This window comes from Canis lupus, chromosome 28 (assembly GCF_011100685.1).
Source record: "Canis lupus familiaris isolate Mischka breed German Shepherd chromosome 28, alternate assembly UU_Cfam_GSD_1.0, whole genome shotgun sequence".
Classification (NCBI taxonomy): Eukaryota; Metazoa; Chordata; class Mammalia; order Carnivora; family Canidae; genus Canis; species Canis lupus.
Genome location: NC_049249.1, coordinates 14657815 through 14679636, shown reverse-complemented (window position 1 = coordinate 14679636; position 21822 = coordinate 14657815). Strand labels below are relative to the sequence as shown.

At 39.9% G+C, this 21822-nt stretch overlaps 1 protein-coding gene across 4 annotated transcripts in view; it reads left to right on the top strand.

Moving 5' to 3' along the window:
* The window catches only part of ARMH3 (armadillo like helical domain containing 3), a 181315-nt gene that overhangs the window by 117878 nt on the left and 41615 nt on the right, over positions 1–21822 (top strand). The window lies entirely within an intron of this gene.

Here is a 21822-nt window from a genome sequence, read left to right as displayed (position 1 = left end):
TTGAAATTTGAGGCCATTCAAAAAGTCATCCTGTTGATATTCTTCAAACTGGTGAAGCTGTTGGGGCTGAGGGAAAATGGTCATTGTTTAAAGAAGGAAGGAAGGACTCAAGATTTGAGTTAAATTTCACTGCATTGATATGTGTACCCCCCCCCCCCTTTGCTTGTTCTGAGAACAACAGCTCTGTTTCCCCCTGTTGTCAGTTATTGAGAATCCTCTCTTTGAGTTTTGATAATATCTGTGACCCATAATTGTCACTCCTAATGCTAAGTGTTTTCTTTCATGAGTCATTTAGCCATTATTTATGGCTTTCACTAAACTGACCTAGATTTAGAACTCTTGCGGTTAAGACCTCCATGCCTATTGATACGTAACCCTTAGCTAACCCTTAGCTATTTGGGCGCTCATGGACTGTAATTTGATTTGAAAAGCTCAGTGTTCTTTTTCACTAGGAATCAGTGTTCTACTAAAGCTGACAATTCATTGTCTCCTGGATAATTTTGAGTCAGGATAACAAATTAGAGTTTGGGATACATTACAGATGATAAATGTGACTTCCTTAAAGGGAAATCCATTTGTTTTGCTTAGTGTTTCTGTGATTAATTACTTGCCAGATTAAATTGCTCCATAAAAATGCATAGTATTTTATTTGATTGCTCTTCATGGTGATTAATTAGGCCATAATATTGCTTTGTATGTTAATTATGCTGACATTTTTTTTCTCTTCTTAAGTTTAATTAATACGGCATATATTTGAAGGATTGTTTTTGGGATGGGATACTTTCTTAGGTAGAACAAAGCCCTGTGTAGCTTTTAGGCTGATATTAGAGGGTAATACCCTCAAAAGGTAATACCTTTTCTGTGTGCTTTCTCTTGATCCTTGTCTGTATCTGTGAATTGTTAAAAGTACACTAACTGCAAATGAGTCAGGAAAAGTTCTGTTTGGTTTTCCCGTAATTATTAAAGGTGAGATACTGAAGATGATTGGCTCAATTGAAAAGTGTTAAGAATATAGAAGAGAAGCTACTGGTGCAAGATGTGCTATAAAACAAGTGTAAAAGTAAATGGTAATGTGTGGGGGAAGAAAGAGTTTGTTTCTTAGGATGCTGCAGGGTGCCAGTAAGGAAATTAGGCATATTTAACATTTTTATTAATGATCTAGGGCCGATGTGAAAAAACAACAACAAAAACTGTCAATGAAGTTTGTAAGTGATACTGATTTGGAGATGTTTCCTGCACCCAGGAAGGCAGAGAAATTATATAGATGGAAGAGAAGCATCAGAGAAACAGTATCATAGCTATTCTGTTGGGAAAATGCATTATCTACTTTATAAAATTGCATACATAGAACCTGGCAGATGTTTTCAAAAGTGGATCATCCAGCAATCCATTCCTAGATACTTACCCAAGTGAAATGAAAACTTGGATTGAACAAATGTTTACAGTGGCTTTATCCATACATTCTTGAAAACTGGAAACAGCCCAAATGACCCTCAACTGAGGATTGAATAAACAAACTGCTATCCACCAATATAATGAAATACTACTTAGCAATAAAAAGGGAAGAACTACTGATGGATGAGACATGATGTATGGGTTCAATTGCATTATGCAGTATGAAAGAAACTTGACTCAAAAGGGTATATGTATAGCGGGGTGCCTGGCTGGGTCAGTTGGTGGAGCGTGGGACTCTTGATGAAGGGTTATAAATTTGAGCCCCACATTGGGTATAGAGATTACATAAAAATAAAATTGTAAAAAAAAAAAAAAGCTACATAGTGTATGATACCATATATATGACTTTCTGGAAATGGCAAAATTGTAGGGACAGAATTCAGATCAGCAGGGGTTGGAAGGAGGGGCACAGAGGAATTTTTTGGGTGATGGAACTGTTCTGTATCTTGATTGCAGAGTTGATTACACGACTGTGTGCATTTTTCAAAACTTGTAGATTGTACATTAAAAAGGGTAAATTTTACTATATGTAAATTATATCTTAGTTTAAAAATTAGGAAAAATATGTCTTCACAAGGAAGGATAGGAAATTCAACTTTTGACCATCATTACCATACTTTATATGTGACAACTTTTTGAAAATAATTTGAGTAACAGGAGCTAGAATTGGAGGACTTGGATTTTCTTCATTGCCTCCAAATTCCAAGCATTTTCATTTATTTTTGAGTGGAAGCAGAGGGAGATTGGGTGTGGGTGGTTTTCCTTAGGTGTTAGTATTATGTAAACATGTATCCAGTATTTGGTAATATAATTGTTTTGAAAAGGAAATCACAGGTAAAGACCTCTTACACTTTGCCAATAGCCATTAGACATAGATAAGAAGATCATTTCCCCAATTTTAAGGTTGTGTGGATTTAGTTTTAGTTTTTATTTACTTGTTCTATCTGGGCCCTCCCATTTTTGAATTGGTGAAAGACTCAAATAGTGCTCAGAGATGTTTCTGTCCCAGAGCTAACCTCAGAGACAACTTCTACACCCCTTTGCTTTTGGACTGGAACAGAAAGCTTTGTCATACTACGGGTTTTAGAAAGCAGGTTTGTACAATGTCAGGGACCTAGGTGAACCACAAGTGCTAAATCATTGCTGATAGTTGTGCCTTTTTTCTCCCTCTCCCCCATGTCTCCAGTGATCTGAACTGTGTGTATAATGCTTGCTTCTCATGTCCAACTTGGAACATCTCCTTGAATGCCAAACTATTCAGTATCTATCTATTCAGTATCTCTAAAAATAGACCAACGGGGGAAATTATGTAGTAGTAGAAATTATTGGTGGTAGTAGTATTGCATTCCTTATAGCAATAATATTCAGTATAGCTTTGTGGTTGCAGCTTAGTGTACTAACTCCTGAGTACCCCTGAGCAGATCGAGCAGATTACATTTAGCAAAATGCTGATTCCCTAAGTGACTTACTGAGCAATGTCTCTGGGTCTTTCAGTGTTTTCAGCTGAATGATTTTCAGCACTGGGCCTGAAGGGGCTGCTATGGCCCCCAACCAAGACCCCATCTGTTAAAACCTTATGTTGATTTGTACCCCTATTTTAAAAAATCTATCCCTTCTTCTCCTAGTATGATAAATAATGCAGATATACTAGATGAAATCTACTATTGTAGCAGAACTCTAATCATTTTGCTCAGGGTTGCACAAAATTAATTTAATCAGAAATGGGATTTTCTCAAATAGCCATCTATATCAAGTAGCTTATTGTTTTCTTATTCTGGCTAAGCATGTTTATTAGTACTTACAGGGTGTAGCAGGTAGCAGTTATTAAAACACTGTAATTAACCTGGTTTTCAAAAAAGGAAAACTTTTGATAGGGAAAGAAATTATAAGATGACGTACAAAATTTTTGACTGGATAAATAGGTGATAATGAACACTATGAGATAGGGGCACCTGGGTGGTTTAGTGGTTGAGTGTCTGCCTTTGGCTCAGATCATGATCCCGGGGTCCTGGGATTGAGGCCCGCATCAGGCTCCCCATGGTGAGCCTGCTTCTCCCTCTGCCTATGTCTCTGCCTCTCTCTATGTCTCTCTCATGAATAAATAAATAAAATCTTAAAAAAAAAAAAGAAAAAAAGAAGAAGTACCATGAGATAAAGGCTGTATCAGCAGTATATCATGTTTTTATTGTATTTTTATGCCCTGTCCAAAAGGGACTTGTGGAGTAATTTACTGACTGCAATGATAGACCCGTAGCACTTCATCTGGGTGGTAAATACAGGTTTATCTTGGCTAACTCCTAATTAGTCAGTGATTATTTACTATGTATTTCCTATGTATCAACTCTGTGCCCTTAGATCCTGACCTGCATTATATAGATAGTACCGCATGGCAAGACTTCATAGGGTAAAATGCCATTGCAGTGAAGTCTTTAGAAGAACATCCAAAGACCCAGGTACAGTCAGTTGTACCTGAGATAGAATATGACCAGGGTAGCTGTGCTCCCACTGTAGCTCCTTTGAAAAACTCCAAGAGATGACAGATTACTACTTACCATCATTATTTACTTCCAGTGTTCCCTCTGAAGAGACTACATCTCCCATCCAAGTACTAACCAGGCCCGACCCTGCTTAGCTTCCGAGATCAGATGAGATCGGGCGTGTTCAGGGTGGTATGGCCCTAGACTGAAGAGACTACATTGAGCACTAAAACAAACAGGAGTGTTGAGCACATTTACCTGCTGGAGTCTGGGGCCCTTTGACTTTCTTTAGTCAGGATGAACATTCTTCTTCCTGACTTTCTCAAACAAGGGCTTTCTCATGGAGCAGGGAAATCCCTTCCCCCACCTCTTGAGTATCCTTCCAGAGATAATTTGTACATGTAGAAGTATGTTTTGTTTTGGGATTTTTGTTTATAGTCATTTAAGAAATGCAAAATCTGACATCTAACCCTGATAAAAATTCTCAGCATACTAGGAATAGAAAAGAGCTTCCTTAAGCTAATAAAGAACATCTATGAAAAAATTACTGCTATCATACTTAATGGTGAGAGACTGACTGCTCTATCCCTAAGATTAGGAACAAAGGGGGAATGTCTACTCTTTCCACCTCTATTCACCATTGTGCTGGAGATTCTAGACAGTACCGTTAGGCAAGGAAAAGAAATATAAGGCATCTAGATAGGAAAGAAAGACATAAACTGTCTTGATTCTCAGACAACATGATTGTCCAAGTAGAAAACCTGATGGACTTTACAAAAAGCTGCTAGAATGAGTGAGTTTATCGAGGTTGTTTCCCCCTTGGTAGTAAATTCCAGAGATAAAGTTTAGTTGAGTTGTAATTTTCCCTGCTAGTGTCAGCAGCAATCCATCAAATATAGCGTTAATTTATTCACTAAAGACTACACATTTTGAAGAGAATTTCAGCCTTTAGTGTTTTTAACTTACCGGAGCCCCATCATTGTAGTGGCTTTTATGTTGAAATATAGACCACAGGAGGAGCAAGTGGATCAGTAACAGGGGAAACATTGCAGCAGGGTCTAAACAGCATGGTCCCGGGGTGCCTGGGTGGCTCAGTTAGTTAAGCATCTGCCTTCGGCTCAGGTCATGATCCCAGGGTCCTGGGATGGAGCCCCCAAGTCAGTCTCTCTGCTCAGCAGGGAGTCTACTTCTTCTCCCACTGCCCCCACCTGTGCGCCCTCGGTCTCAGATAAATAAAATCTTTAATTAAAAAAAACTGGCATGGTCCAATATAAGTATATTATAAGCCACATATAACTTTATTTTCCAACAGGTAAAATTAATCTTAATAATGTTATTTACCCAGTATTCCCCCAAGTTGTTGCAACAAATAATTAATACAAAAATTATTACTGAGATATTTTATGTTTTATATATTTTGTTTTATATATTAAGCCTTTGAAATCAGGTGGATATTTTACACTTAAAGCAAGCACATTTCAAAAAAAAAAGCAAGCACATTTCAATTCAGATGATATATTTTCATTGGAAATATTTTATCTATATTTAGATTTCATAGAATTTATAGTTGAAAAAGTAGAATCACATACCCAAGTTATACCTGAGATAGAATGTGACCAGAGTAGCTGTTCTCCTAAAAGTTTTCCAATAACTAAATTGAGTACCTAAAAATCATGTCATTTTTTAATTAAAAAATAATAATAAAAATAAAAATCCTGTCCCTTTAACATTTGCATCCACATTGATAAAACTGGTTCCTTTTTTATAGAACTTATTTGACTTCAAAGCTACATCTGTCCAGATTAAGGAAGTTTGTTAACATCAAATTCAAAGAGGTATGGCATAAATAGTTACAGCAGTTCTAAATTTATCAATATCAAAAAAGCATTTTCAAAAAATTTTCTTGTAGTTTTTGCCGCTGGTTAGTGCTGTCAGTTAAAATTAAAATTAGAATCTCGTCCATATTGATTCACGTTAGAAAAATGTGTTGGGGCACCTGGGTGGCTCAGTCAGTTAAGCATCTGATTTTTTTTTTTTTAAAGATTTTATTTATTTATTCATGAGAGACAGAGAGAGAGAGAGAGGCAGAGACACAGGCAGAGACTCCAGCACAATGATGTCTTTTGCTCCCTGCATGGAGCCTGATGTGGGACTCGATCCTGGGTCTCTGGAATCTGGCCCTGGGCTGAAGGCGGTGCTGAACCGCTGAGCCACCTGGGCTGCGCAAGCATGTGATTTGGCTCAGGTTGTGATCTCGGGGTCCTGGAATCAAGCCCCCAGGGGAGCTACCTACTTGGTGGGAAGTCTGTCTTCACCCTCTCCTGCTTCCCCTCCCTATTCATGCTCTCTCCATCTCGCTCTCAAGTAAATAAAATCTTTTTAAAAATGAGTTTATTATTGACCTTATGAAAAATTTCTATTTTAACATAAATACCTGGCCAGATAGGTCACAAAATAAGCTTTTCCTTTTCTTGGAGCTTCAAATTCAATTCATTAATTTAAAATTTTTAAAAAGCTTTTAATTATTGAATAGTTGGCAAGCATTCTTTTGTTTCAAAAAGATTTTGAGTTGAAAACAACAGTATAGTAAATCTTTTTTGTAAACCATCACCTAAACCAATGAGGATTAGCAAAGAATTCACAATGATTACATTCATTGTCATTAAATTCTCTCAGCTGTTTCACAAACTGGCAATGTTCATAGCTTTTGCAGGTATATACTAAATGATTTTAGCAGCTATATTCATGACATTTATAGAATCTGCTTCAGAAAAGTATGCACAAATATTTTTCATTTGTACCATGCAGTGGAATGAGCAAAGGGGAAATTTCAGTTTTGTTTTAAAAAGACAGGGGCGGGGGATCCCTGGGTGGCGCAGCGGTTTGGCGCCTGCCTTTGGCCCAGGGCGCGATCCTGGAGACCCGGGATCGAATCCCACATCGGGCTCCCGGTGCATGGAGCCTGCTTCTCCCTCCGCCTGTGTCTCTGCCTCTCTCTCTCTCTCTCCATGACTATCATAAATAAATAAAAATTAAAAAAAAAAAAATAAAGACAGGGGCGGAACACCTGGGTGGCTAAGTGGTTGAGCATCTATCTGCCTTTCGCTCAGGCAGGGTGTGATCCCGGGATCTGCGATCGAGTCCCACATCAGGCTCCCCACAGGGAGCCCGCTTCTCCTTCTGCCTGTGTCTCTGCCTCTCTCTCTCTCTCTGTTCTCTCTGTTGTGCCCAAGATTGCGAATCCAAGAAACCAGCAAGGAGCCGACACCGATGCAAATACACGAGGGTTTATTTACAAGCTCGAGCTTGGGTCCAAGTGTACCCGACACAGCAGAGCAGGGACTTGGACCCCGAGACTAAGAGGCGTAGCAGCTTTATAGGGGCCAGTGGCCAATGGGATACACAAAAGTTGCACAGTCATGTTGGTCCACACGCAGGTGGCCAGTTGAATTACATCTTACCCTATAGTATCCATTTGAGCTGGCCTATTACTTTGGTCAGAATTGGCGGACAGTTTTGGCCGGCACAAAGCAGGGTCACATTGTTATGAGCCGATTTCCGATTAGGGTGTGCCCAGCGGCTGGACTAGGGTGGGGCAGCGCCTTAAGCAATAAGCAGGTTATGTGGGGGTGATACAGGAGGTGGCAGGTGTAGTACAAAATGGAGTTAGTCCTGCTCTGCTTGTCCAGGGGTAGGGGATTTTTGTTAAATTTCCTGGGTCCCACACTCTCATGAATAAATAAATAAAATCTTTTTAAAAAAATGAAAAATAAAAAAACAGGGGCACCTGGGTGGCTTGGTTAAGCATCTGACTTTGGCTCAGGTTGTGATCTCAGGGTCCTGGGATTGAGCCCTTCATTGGGCTCCCTGGTCAGTGGGGAGTCTGCTTATCTCTCTACTCCTTCCCCCGTTCATGTGCATGTGCTATCTCTCCAATAAATAAATAAAATCTTAAAAAAAATAAAATAAAATGACGCTAAGTTCTGGAATTTTGACCTATATATAGCAGGAGCACCGTACATGTGATGGAATTTTTTTTAATCTAGTCACATTTGGGGTGCCTGGCTAGTTCAGTCGGTAGAGCACGCAACTCTTGACCTTGGGGTTGTAGATTCAAGCCTCATATTGGGTATAGAGATTACTTAAAAACTCTTTTAGGGGTGCCTGGATGGCTCAGGGGTTGAGCATCTGCTTTGGCTCAGGGTGTGATCCCGGGATCTGGTATCGAGTCCCACATTGGGCTCCCTGCATGGAGCCTGCTTCTCTCTCTGTATGTGTCTCTGCCTCTCTCTTTGTGTATTACATGAACAAATAATATCTTTAAAAACTTTTTAAAAATTTAGTCAAATTCTTCATTGACAATCGGAGAAGGACGAACATTATATGGTTTCATTCATACAGGGAATATAAAAAACAGTGAAAGGAATTATAGGGGAAAGGAGAAAAAATGAGTGGGAAATATCAGAGAGGTGACAAAACATGAGAGACTCCTAACTCTGAGAAACGAACAAGGGTAGTGGAAGGGAAGGTGGGCAGGGGGATGCTGGGTGATGGGCACTGAGGGGGGCACTTGATGGGACGAGCACTGGGTGTTATATGTTGGCAAATCGAAATCCAGTAAAAATTACACAAAAAATAAGTAAATCTTACAAAAATAAAAAAATTCTTCATTGACAGATCTCAAAGATTAGAAAATATTTATCCCAGGGTGCCTGAGTGGCTCAGTCTGTTAAGTGTCCAACTCTTGATTTTTGCTCAGGTCATGATCTCAGGATTGTGAGATCTAGCCCCATGTTAGGCTCTTCACTGGATGTGGAGCCTGCTTGCGATTCTCTTTCCCTCTCCCTCTGCCCTTCCCCTCTTCACCCCTCCTTCTCTCAAAAAAAAAAAAAAAAATCTGTACCATGAGTTCTGGTTTTTGGGCTGCAGATTGACTAAATTTCTTTATGTATTTGGATGTTCTTCGACACAAAGTGTGTCCAAAGTATTAATGTATTAATTGAGCAGTATCATCCAAATCTAAAGAAAAGTACTTGTAATTTTTTTTAGTACTTATAATTTAAAACATTTTGAATCAGTTGATACTTGATATCATTAGAAATGTCTTATACCTTGCAGGCACATTGTGGTTTTATTGAAGATCTTTCACTTTTTTAAATTGTTTTTTTTGTCTTTTCCTCATAATTTTCTGATAAAACATAGTACATAGCTGAAGTAATTTTATTTAAGATTTTGTTTATGTGTTTGAGAGAGATTGAGAGAGAGCACATTAGGGTGGATGGATAGAAGGAGAAGCAGACTTCCCACTGAGCAGGAGCCCAATATGGGACTCAATCCCAGGACTCTGAGATCATGGCCTGAGCCGAAGGCAGAAGCTTGACTGACTGAGCCACTCAGGAGCCCCCATGGCTGAAGTTTCTTTACCACATCTCCATCTAAAAAATGGTATAGTGACCAAAGATAACAAACTCAGATCATGTTAGAAATTATTAAAATTTTCTGTTGGACATTTTATTTATTTATTTGTTTGTTTATTTATTTATTTATTTATTTATTTTATTTATGATAGTCACAGAGAGAGAGAGAGAGGCAGAGACACAGGCAGAGGGAGAAGCAGGCTCCATGCACTGGAAGCCCGACGTGGGATTCGATCCCGGGTCTCCAGGATCGCGCCCTGGGCCAAAGGCAGGAGCTAAACTGCTGCGCCACCCAGGGATCCCCTCTGTTGGACATTTAATTCCAATTTTAGACAACCTATTTTGCTGATTAATTTTTTTAAAGATTTTATTTTATTTATTTATTTTAAGTAGGTTCCATACCCAGCGTGGAGCCCAAAGCAGGGCTTGAACCAGTGACCCTGAGATCAAGACTTGGGCTGAGATCAAGAGTTGGACACTTAACTGACTAAGCTATTCAGGTGCCCCTAAGATTTTATTTATTTTATTTTTTAAAGATTTTATTCATTTATTCACAGAGACAAAGGGCGGGGGGAGAGAATGAAGCAGAGACACAGGCAGAGGGAGAAGCAGGCCTTCTCCTGACGTGGGATTCGATCCTGGATCTCCTGGATCATGCCTTGGACTGAAGGTGATGCTAAACTACTGAGCCACTCGGGCTGCCCCTAAGATTTTATTTCTAAGTAATCTTTCCACTCCACATGGGGCTCAAACCTACAACCCTGAGATCAAGAGTTGCATGCTTTTCTGACTGAGCCAGCCAGGTGCCTCTGTTGATTCATTTTTAATGTTTTAACATTAAGAAGAAATTTCTGGGGTACCTGGGTGGCTCAGTCAGTTAAACATCCAACTCTTGGTTTTGGCTCTGGTCCTGATCTTATGGGTCATGAGATCCAGCTCCAAAATGGGCTCTGCACGCAGCAGGGAGTTTGGTTGAAGATTCTCACCCACTACCTTTCCCCCCACTCACATGCTCATGCATTTGCATGCTGTCTCTGTCTATCAAATAAATAAATCTTCAAAAAAAAAAAAAAGAAATTTCTTACTTTGTGTAATTTTGCCGACATTTCTTAATAGTGTTTTCCTTTATTATCTTGAAAAGTTTTTTACACAACAAACAGGTTTTTTTTTTTTTAAAGATTTTATTTATTTATTCATGAAAGACACAGAAAGAGAGGCAGAGACACAGGCAGAGGGAGGAGAAGCAGGCTCCATGCAGGGAGCCCGATGAGGGACTTGATCCCGGGACTCCAGGATCACACCCTGGACTAAAAGCAGGTGCTAAACCGCTGAGCATTCAGGGATCCCCATGTCTGCATAAAATATTAAATAAATATATTACATTGTTAAATCCATGCATAGTAAGTTATTTGAACTGAATCCATTAACATCAACTAGATTGGTAATGCATTTATTACTAATACTAGAAACAGCGCACATGCCTGACATGCACTGTAATAACAGCAATAATATTTTATATAATGCAGTGATTAAAGTGAAATGTAGTCCTTCCTAAACAAAGCTGTATTTAATAGAATATTTTACACTGCTTTAGTTTTTTTCATTTAAATTAATTACAATAAAAATTCAGTTCCTCAGTTGCACTAACCACATTTCAAGTGCTAAATAGCCACATATAAATCTTCTAGAACTATTCTAGACATCATGGGTTGACTAACACCCATCCTCACACTGTAGGGCAGGGTGTGGGGATGGTTGACTCCTTATTCATCTTAGGGTTTGAAATGGGGCATTTTAACTTGGTTTCTGTAGTTAATCTATACATACTCTATTTTCTGTTTAAAAATAGACTAACCAGGGGTATCTGGATGGCTCAGTCTGTTGAGCATCCAACTCTTGATTTTGGCTCAGGTCATGATCTTTGGGTTGTGGATAGAGCCCCATGGCAGGCTTGGCACTCCTTGGGGAGTCTGCTTGAGATTCTTTCTCCCTTTCCCTCTGCCCCCTTTCCTGTGCGTGCACACTCTTTCTCTCTTTTCTCTCTCTCTCAAATCAATTAATCTTTTAAAAGAGAGAGAGACCAACACAGTGTTTTATTACAATATAACTCCAGGTTTTTAACCCTGCATTTTCCAAGATCATGCCTGACACTGGTTGTATAATAGATTGCCAACTGTTCCTGTATCCTTTGGATGAAACTGCTGGTTCACAGCTATTATCCCATTTTCGGAGCTTCTATTCACACTTTGTTGAAATTAGGCAGAGACTGGACAAGTATTCATCATAACTTCTCAGTAAATACTTCCTTCTTGCTTAAAAAGCACTTTTCCATAGATCTGGAAGAGCAAGGAGTTCAAAACAGCAAATTATAGAAAAATCTCAAGTGTATCTGAGTAGAATAAACTCAAAAGAGCTAAGGTTTTTTTTTCTATGTCAAACATGATGTCAGATTGTCTTCCCTTTAGTAACAACATTTAAAGCACAGCTTGGTAGCTCTTTGAGGTCTAGTGTTATGAAGCTGTCTTCTTTCATCCCTACTTGCTCCACCTTAGGCTGAAAGGTTTAGTCTAGACAGGTGGAAAGTCAGATATAGAATTAATTTAAGGGAAGGATATCTACCTTGTTTCTTGGGGCATATAACTGACTTTTTTTCCTACCCAGAGGTTTCACAAGTGTCTCAAACTTGTCATTCCAAAGAATATGCCTTATTGCCTTCCCTCCACAATTTAAGAACGATCGCCTATGTTTGCCATATCAGTTAATGATACCATTATCAGTTCAGTTGCTTTTTTTTTAATAGTTTTTTTTAAGATTTTATTTATTTATTCATGATAGTCACACACAGAGAGAGAGAGAGGCAGAGACACAGGCAGAGGGAGAAGCAGGCTCCATGCAGGGAGCCCGACGTGGGATTCGATCCCAGGTCTCCAGGATCACGCCCTGGGCCAAAGGCAGGCGCCAAACCGCTGCGCCACCCAGGGATCCCTGGTTCAGTTGCTTAACGTAAAAATCTTAAATTTGCTTTAGAGTCTTCCCTGTCCTTAACCCAATCAGTCAGAAGATTCTTTCACCTTTACCTTCTAAATATTTCTCAAGTAGATTCTTCTCCATTTATACAATCACCATATTAGTTTAAGGCTTCATAACATCTCACATCACAAGAGCCTTCTAACTCCTCTCTGCTTCTTCTAGTCTTCCCCCATAGCAGCCACTTTTCAGTTTGTTCTGTCACTAAAGTTGAATTTCAGAAGCTCAGGTCTTTACACTGCTCTTGGGAGTTTATGTCTCACCATTACTTTGAGGGCAGTTTGGCAATATCTAGTAAAGTCCAAGTTATCCAAACCTCATGACACTGTAATTTCATTCCTAGATATATTTCCTTGAGAAACTTGCCCAAATGATCACAAGTTCTTATTTATATAAGAACACTTATTAGGTATTTTTTTTTAAGATTTTATTTATATTAGAGAGAGAGAGAGCAGGAGCAGGGGGTGAGGGGAGAGGCAGAGGGAGAGGGATAAACAGATTCCCCACTGAGCAGGGAGCCTAACATGGGGCTCAATCCAAGGACCCCAGGATCATGACCTGAACTGAAGGCAGATGCTGAGCCCACTGAGCCACCCAGGTGCTCCAAATCACCACATCTTAAATCTTGTGTGATTCCCTATCATTGATAGGATAATGTCTAAACTTCTTCACATGACGCCTTGACCCTAGCCTACCTTTGTAACCTTATTTACTATCACTGTCCATTTATCCTAAGATTTGGCCAAATTAGACTTAGCCACAGAGTCTCAAATTTCATACCTAGGATGTTTTCCCATTCTTCTTTTAACCTAACAAAACCCTACTTATGCTTCAAAATCTACTCCAGATGGGGGCAGCCCCAGTGGCGCAGCGGTTTAGCGCCACCTGCAGCCAGGTTGTGATCCTGGAGACTGGGGATTGAGTCCCACATCAGGCTTCTTGCATGGAGCCTGCTTCTCCCTCTGCCTGTGTCTCTGCCCCTCCCCCCTCTGTGTGTCTCTCATGAGTAAATAAATAAAATATTTAAAAAAAAAATCTACTCCAAATGTCACCTTCCTTGAAAGCTTCCTGGATTCTTTGAGGCCAAATGATTCACACCAGCATTGCCATAGGACTTTGTACATTTCTCTTAGAGCACTTATCACACGGGTATGGCTGTTTGTATATATGTCCATCACTAGATGGTGAGCTCCTAAGATAGAAACCATGCTTTCTTTTACTTCTGTAATCTCTGCCCCTAGCAAAGTACAGTATGGTACAATAAATGTTGGTTGAATGAATAAATGGATGGCTGGAATAAATGGTTTCATCTTCCAAGGCCTTATTGTCTCCCAGAATTATCAACTGACCTAAGGGTCCTAAGCTGGGGAAGTGGATATTGAGATGCCTAAGAAGTGCTTGTAGAGCTCTCCCTCTGTACTCCCCAGTTATGTCTGTGGAGCTCAGATCTTAACAGACAACAGGAAAGACAGTCTTGGCAGCTCCTGAACTAACCCAGTATAGCCAGGAAGTATACTTGGAATTACCAGAATGACAGACCCCTTTCTTAATGATGAACTGAATTGTTTATCCCAACACGGTAGAATTTACTGACTTCTAGTTCCCTCCAGGGTACCAAGAAGATAGCCAAAAGGTTTTAATTATATGAAGTGGGGCTTTGAGACCAGTAAAGCCACTTTGAAATGAATTATTGATAATATTATGCATTGTTTTTTTCTTCCGTTTTTTAAAGTAACAAGTCAAAGCAATTAATGCTATTTTTATGTTTCAGATTCACTGAATTTTACAGATGATTTTCAGAATGCCTTAAAAAATCCTCTCATTGGCTGAGTGATAGGCTACTGTTCTTTATATAAGCTAGAGGCCCTGCTGAAGGAATCTGTGTGTCCTGATGCTGTTTCACATGCTGCCATTCTAGATGTTTGGATGCCTTACTGCCCTTGACAGTAAGGTATTTTTTCCGGCTCTTCATGAGGTTAAAAGTTCTCTTGTGTGTTTCTTACAGAGGACCTTCCCAAATGTATATTATTGTTTAAGAAGCCAAAAGACAACTAAGGAAGCAGTTATAATTAACAGGCAGCTGCAAAGCAGAGCCATTTATTTAGTCTCTTCAGTATGGTTTGGTGGAGATCGGAGAATAGAGGCTTCAGTGTGACTCTAAGTGAAGCAGCTGCATCACCAGCTGGAGACTGACACTGTAGAGGGTGGGCACACACAGCTGAGATCCATTCACTCCCATGTGAGACTGAAAGCCCTGCCTTCAACTTAGCTGCTTTGTGATTACACTTAGTTTAGCAGAGAGGAGCTCCAGAACCTGCCATAGCCCATCCCCATGAGCATCTTTGAGTTAGCACTGAGCAAAAAAGACCCCAGCAGGCAAAGGTCTCACGGCTTTCACAAAAGGATCCTGCCGGAAAAGATTTAAGACAAGACTGGGAAGCGAAACTCTAACTTTTCTCTTTGGTTTACTAGAGAAATTTGCTGTTTTTTGAATGCATGAACCTAATTTAACTTACCTAGTAAGGTTTCTGTAGTCTAATTTAGTAAAAATTAGATTTTAGTCTCCATCCATTTAAGCAAAGGTACCAGGACCGTCTCACCTTATAAATTAATATTTCAAAATTCCATTCACACCATTTCCTTCAGGATGCCTTTCCTAAGCTTCTAGGTTGGGCAAAATATCCCTCCTCAGTGGTCCTATGAGACCTTTTGTCTGCTCTTTGTCTAGCCCTTACCACATCTTAATGAAAGTGTCTGTGGTATTTGTCTTTCCACTAGCCTGTAAATTCCTTGCTATCTCCGGTCAAATTTCATTCACCTCCCTCACTGCCTGCACGCAGTAGGTATTCAAATCTTTTCATACAAACTGAACTATTGAGTCACAGGGTCTGCCAGCCAACTCTTAGCTTCAGATACCTTAATCCTTTTTTCTAGGGACAAAGTGTTCTTTCACTGTGTGGAAAAGCAAGTCAATTTGACGAATACGGGAGGGGGAGAAAAGAGAGAAGTTCTCTTTCTAAAATGGTGCATATAGGATAAACAAAGTTCTGTAATCGCTTTTCAAACTAAATTCTTCTGGTAGCATCACCTTTTCAGGAGAGGAAAATCTTTTAGCTATTTCTGGTATATTGGAGAGAAAACAGCTAATAACTTCTTTGTGAACATAAAACAATTATACCCAGCCTCCCGGAGAGACAATCTGCCAGAGCCAACCGCCTCACCCTCTCCATGTGGGCTTCATTTTCTTACTCCGGAATTTTATAGACTCTCCCCCAAAGGCCGTCAACTCATTGCACGATTATGATGAATGTTTGGAGCTGGCTCTCACCCTGGCTCTTACTGCTTTACTAGCTATTACTGGAGGTGCTGTCAGAGAATCAGGCCCCAAATTTATCCTCACATTAAGTCCTCTCCTGGGCAGCGCTGCTTGGGTCTGTGTAGTAGTCCTCTAGTCTCCCCTGCTTCTCCTACCTCCCACTGCCTTTGAATGTAAGGAGGCTGCAGGCCCTGTTGCAAACAAAGGGCTGTGGTAAAAGTAAGATTGCAAATCACTTTTTACCACAGCTCTTTGTTTGCTTCTGTTCTGGGCCTATAGAGAAGCTCAGACCTAGGAGTGCCTGCTCAACTGTATGGGTTTTTTTTTTTTAAGATCTTATTTATTTATTCACGAAAGACACACAGAGAGGCAGAGACACAGGCAGAGGGAGAAGCAGGCTCCAACCAGGGAGCCCGATGTGGGACTCAATCCCGGGACTCCAGGATCACAACCTGAGCCGAAGGCAGACGCCTAACCACTGAGCCACCCAGGCATCCCTCAAGTGTGTGTTTTGAGACCTCTGTTAGTTTCTGCCCCAGCCCATGCCATCTTGTTTCCTCAGTTGGCTGGTCCTGTTTCCCAGAAATGCCTTTCAGACCTCCTCTCTAAGGAGTTAGAAATTTATTGGTTTCTGAACAAGGGGCCTTACCTACTTAGCTGTTTTTATCCACTTGTCTGAGTGATAGACACATGGCCTTTGATGAGTTTTGAAAATGTTATATGATTTTTTGTTGTTGTTGTTGTTGTTATGTTATATGATTTTTGAATTTGTCCTCACAGGTACTCTTAAAGCCTTCTTCCTGTGAGGTTTCTGTCTGATAGAAGCTGTCTGGGTCTCTGACACAGGAGGCTGCACTTCAGTCAGTTGGGGGCTTTTCTTTTGACTTGCATACTTATTTGCACAAAGAAATAGGGCCAAATGGTGCACCAGGTGCTGTTTGTAAATCTTAGGATAATTAATAAATACTCATTTCCTCTAGCAAACAGTGAATTTTGTTCAATAATAGATACTGACGGGGTTGTTGAGAAAATCTGGCTCTTCCCCTTTGCTGTTAACTCATGAATAAAGCTGATATTAAGGCTGCCATTAACATTGCAAAAGCAATATTCATCAGTAGCATTCCTTTTCCTGTGGAGAAAATATTTTGCAAAATATTTTAACTTATTCCCTTTTCAGTGAGGGAGATACTTTCAACCTCACTTAAGCAGAATGGTTCAATACTTTGAGCAGCTTGTTTATTCTTCTCTTACTTCTCAACTTACTAAACTATCTCATTCTCCTTATCTTACTAACCGGACTTGCTACCCAGCTCCCCAAAATTTCACCTACACCTATCTCTCTTTCAGGGCTCCCTCCTCAAGACACCTGCTCCCACTATTTGCACCTAGGCTCTTTAGAGGAACCACTTGTGCTAGGGCCTTTCTGAAGGCAACAGAAGCACTGCCAGAGCCAGTGAAAGCAGCCTGCTTTTTCAGAGCTGAGGGAAGGGTGAGCGAAGCTCTCCGTCACAGTGGACAGGCAAACAGACAGGGCCGCGTCACACCGCATCTCAGCGGTTAGCACCTGCAGGCTCAGAGCTGACAGTGCACTGTAATAAGATTCATCTCTGTTCACTTAACTGATGTGGGCTTTATGGTAAATGTTCACTTGCTTAATTACTTTGGCAGACTCGCTGATTGCCTTTCCTGAGGAGTTCTAAAAGGTCCCCCTGGGATGGAACATAAACCTCTTTCCATGTCTTTTAATTTCAGTCTTTACTTGGAGCACTTGAAAACTGGTATGTGATCCATATGGCCACCATTCCCTCTCTCCTGTGTATGAACATCAGGACTGCTCCTTACTAGTATCCATATGGCCCACATGGGACCACTCAAAAATCTTGACAGTATTCTTTCTCCTTTGTCCAATTGAGATTCTTCAGCCCTCCTTCCCCACCACTGAGGCATATGCACAGCTCTCCTAACTTAGTTAGGGATCCATGTGCCTCTTTTTCTCTAACTAGTATGGGATCCACAGAAAGTGTCCCTCTCTCTTCAGTTTAGCAGTATGTGATCCACTAAAACAATTTCCCTCTGCTTTTGATGTAATAGGTAAAGAAACCTAAGTTAGTCAATTGCTGACTTTTTTTATTGGGGCACCCAACTGGCTGAGTTGGTGGAGCATGTGACTTTTTATCTTGGGTCATGAGTTCAAGCCCCACGTTGTGTGTAGAGATTACTTAAAAATAAAATCTAAAAAAAAAAAAAAAAAAAGTTAAATATCTTATAATAAGCCGATTAATTGGGCTAATGGGAATGATGTGTAATTAAAATATTTCAGTGTTTTGGCTCATGCCAGGTTTTTAAAAGTTCTTGAGTCACATTCAAGGGATTGGAACTTTTGCCATTAATTAAAATTAGTTCACCATTAATTAAAATTAGATCACTTCTTGGGGTTTTGAACTGATCCCCACTGCCTTAGAAACCCTCCCAGTCTGGGTGATGGGCACTGAGGGGGGCACTTGATGGGATGAGCACTGGGTATTATTCTATATGTTGGCACATTGAACACCAATAAAAAATAAATTTATTAAAAAAAAAAGAAACCCTCCCAGATATATATTAGGATTTTCTTATGTCCTGAAGTGAGATAGAAAATTTAATAGCCCCTTTCACATGACTTATTTTGTTCCTTTATATTTGCTAGATGTTTCTGAGCGTGTAGAGGGGCCTTACCTCTGGAGATAGGAAATCCAGGGCTAACGTAATTGTAAAGGCTATCAAGGTCTGTATTCTGTATCCCCAGGAACTCTGCCAGCAACTCCTGGCTTTCAACTAGAGATGGTGCAAGAGAATCTGAAGCACAGAGCAATGGGATCTGGAGTAGAGATTGGCTAATCTTGTAGGTGTTTTGTTCCTAGGAAAGTTTTGGAGCCTCTGTTCATTTATTAAGGGAAAAGTTTAATAAACGGTAGACATTCCTAAGGGGAATGGATTAAGTGATGTCTTTTATGAAAATGTAGATGGTCCATTTTACTCCAGTGGTTCGTTCTTCTCCATTTACATTCATTGTGATTGTAGAAACAGTGGAAAAATGTCAGGCTGGTACCTAAAGTAGGAAGGAATTCCATTCCTCTCTCATATCAGATCTAGAGGAGATAATTTAGCCAAAGTGTAAAGCCCATGGCATCTTACTTGGCTTTAATCTATGGTTTGGGGCCACAGTAGCTAGAGATTAGCTCATTTTTCAAGCAAAATAGCTATATCCAATTGCTTAATTTCCAGCAGGTGATGAGGTAGAAACCTACATTGGGCAAAGTCATGCATCAAGGTAGAAAGCCCGAACTGCCAAAATGCATAGTCATGCACACAGCTTCAGAAAATGTGGCAACTGCCCCTCAGGTTCTGTGCATGTACATTTCACACACATTAACTCTTTCTTGTTTCCCTCCAGTTGATGAATTGTGAACCTTCATTTGTTCATGCCGTGCCTGGATGAAAATGTAGTCCAGCAGGTGAATAACTTTCTGGTATGACACCTGTGTTTCTCACCTGCTAAATTCAAATCATTCCTTAGGTTGAACTATGAGGATTACCGTGGTACATACACATTTTCTGTTCCAGTGCCTTCAACTAATAAATTTTTGTACACAAATAAATTAAGTTCTCTTTAGTAATAAAGTAGGCCAATTTACATAGTTGGATCTTTGGGTAAAGCAAACAACTAGATGCAATGGCCAATAGCTCATCCTTCCTGATGGTTGCCAAAATGCCTTCTTTAGTGAGGTTGAAATGAACCCACATTTGTGTCTCTGGTTCTGAAAAGAGGGGCCACTGGAACAGCAGTATATGAAAGGGGATAACTGACAGGAAAGGGTTAAAGCCTAGCGTGTAGGGTATGAGTTAGAGGAACAACCCTAACAGGTCAGTTGCTGAAGTTTTGACTAGATCATTTCAAAGTGAAAAGGTTAGAAGGTATTCTTATTTGAGGTTTTATTTTGCTTAATGTTAATCAGTAGAGTCTCTGAGGCTTGTAATGCACTGCTGTTAACAGGCATCAAGGGAAATTGTTTTTTTGTCATCGTTGAATTGGATGGGCTAAAGATTCATTGACTCCATGAAGAAGGAAGCTTATTACTGCATGAAATGGGAGTATGTGAGGCAATTCTGAAGGTGAAAAGAAAGGGTAGTTTAAAATTAAATAACTCGGGATGCTCACCTGGCTCAGCGTGCCATGCTTGATCGTGGGGTCATGAGATTGAACCCTACCTTGGATGTAGAGACCGCTTTGAAATAAATAAACTTTTTTAAAAAATTAAATAATCTCAGATGAACCATTTTATCTGCTGCCACATACCACTCAGTCCTACCTTTACCTCTTCTCAGAAACAATTGAAGATTTCCCAGGTAGAAGCAATTATAAATATGATTTTCTTGTCTTTAATCCCAAATATCTGAGAATTTATCTGTAGTGTATTATATCTGGACTGCTTGTAAAAAAAGTAAAAAGTTCCTGTTTGGTCAAGCAAGATGGTATATATAGAAAAACATAGAGGAAAGCTTTGCAAAGGAAATCTAATAAGGTGAAGAAACTGGTAATAGAGCGGTCTCTTGCCCAAGGTCATACAACTTAGAAGTGAAAGAACCAGGATTTTACCTTGGATCTACTGCCGCTAGAGCCTTATTTTTTGTATTATATGTACCATGTTGTTCTGGGAAGCAGTGGTATTTTAACCGGCCTTTAAGGGAAAAATAAGATTTATGCTTCTTAGGAGTAAAGAAAAATAGCATTCCTTGTGAAGAAAACCATGTAAGCAAAAGCATAATGTTCATGTGTACATGTTTAGCAAGTATTTGAAAATACAGAACTATAGTTCTTATGAGGTTGGAGCTTGACATCCAAATTTATTTTTTTCAGACTTCAGGTATGTACCCATAATCGACTCTTTAATGTAAATCTGGTAGCCTTATAGGGATAATTTTGGAGTGAAACTTTTAAGAATATTCTCAGTGTGTACCATCTTGAATTATACCAGTTACGTTTCTTCCCTCCTTATAATAAGAGCTGCAGAAACTTTTCTTGTAAACAGCCTTTCCCTGTTATTCTTTCTGCCTGTAGGATTTACATAGCAGCTTTTAGAGATAGGCTACTTCCTTCAAATATCTCAGGTAAGGAAACAATCACCATGTTCTGGACTTCTGGTTGAAACTATTATTTATTTATTGTTTCATAAAAGACCTTTGGGTGCTTTTGTCTGTGGGAGATAGCTGGGACTGTGAAAATTTGCATCTTTGGAAGATTTGCTTTAGATTCCCTCTGAATATGAGGAAGAATCTACATTTTCTCTTAAGCTACATTGCCTACATTGTTAAGGTAACATTCCCCTGTATTTCTTGGGTAAGTTGGGCCATCATCCACCCAGCACTAGGGAAAAGAAAGCTGCTTTGCAGAGTCATGAGTCGGAGAGAATAAGTTAAAAATGGACCAAGAAATCCCTAGCCAGTCTGTGGCTCAGCCTTGCTGTTCCATCTGTCCACTTCATTTTGCTTCAGTTTGTATAAGTGACCCCTGTCTTGGGCAATCAGTAGCAGGCAGTTGCATTAGAGGGTGGCCCAGATTCTTGCCCTTAAAGGTGCTTTGGGTACAGAGCTATGTCTCTGGGGCTGGCTTCAGCAGTTTCCCTACTATGACATTTTCTGTTTCTTTTGCCTTTCCCCTTTGGGACTTCCTAATTTAGTGGCATTAGGGGACCCAGTAACAGAGTATATAACATATTCCCACACTTCTTTCCTGTCTCCCCTCATCCCGAACAAACAAAAAATTAGGCTTACCTTAGAAGATACTAGATTATTTTAGTAAGAAATGCCAGAAAGCTTTTCTCTAGGCTCCTAGTAAGACTTAAGAGGAAGAGAAAGCTTTATTGTCTTCAGTGACTTTAGTTCCTTCTTTGAAGGATAGCTGTTCATGTCCAAGCCATCTTTTCTTTTGGGATGGGGAATAAAACATTTTTCTATTTTCATACTTTTGGAGAATTAGGTGGTGATCATGGACCTCCTTACTTGTGGTGAGACTGAACAAAAACCATCTTAGACTTTGATTTATTCATTCATTTTGAAAAACGAAAATCTCTCAGTATGCCCAGCATTTTGC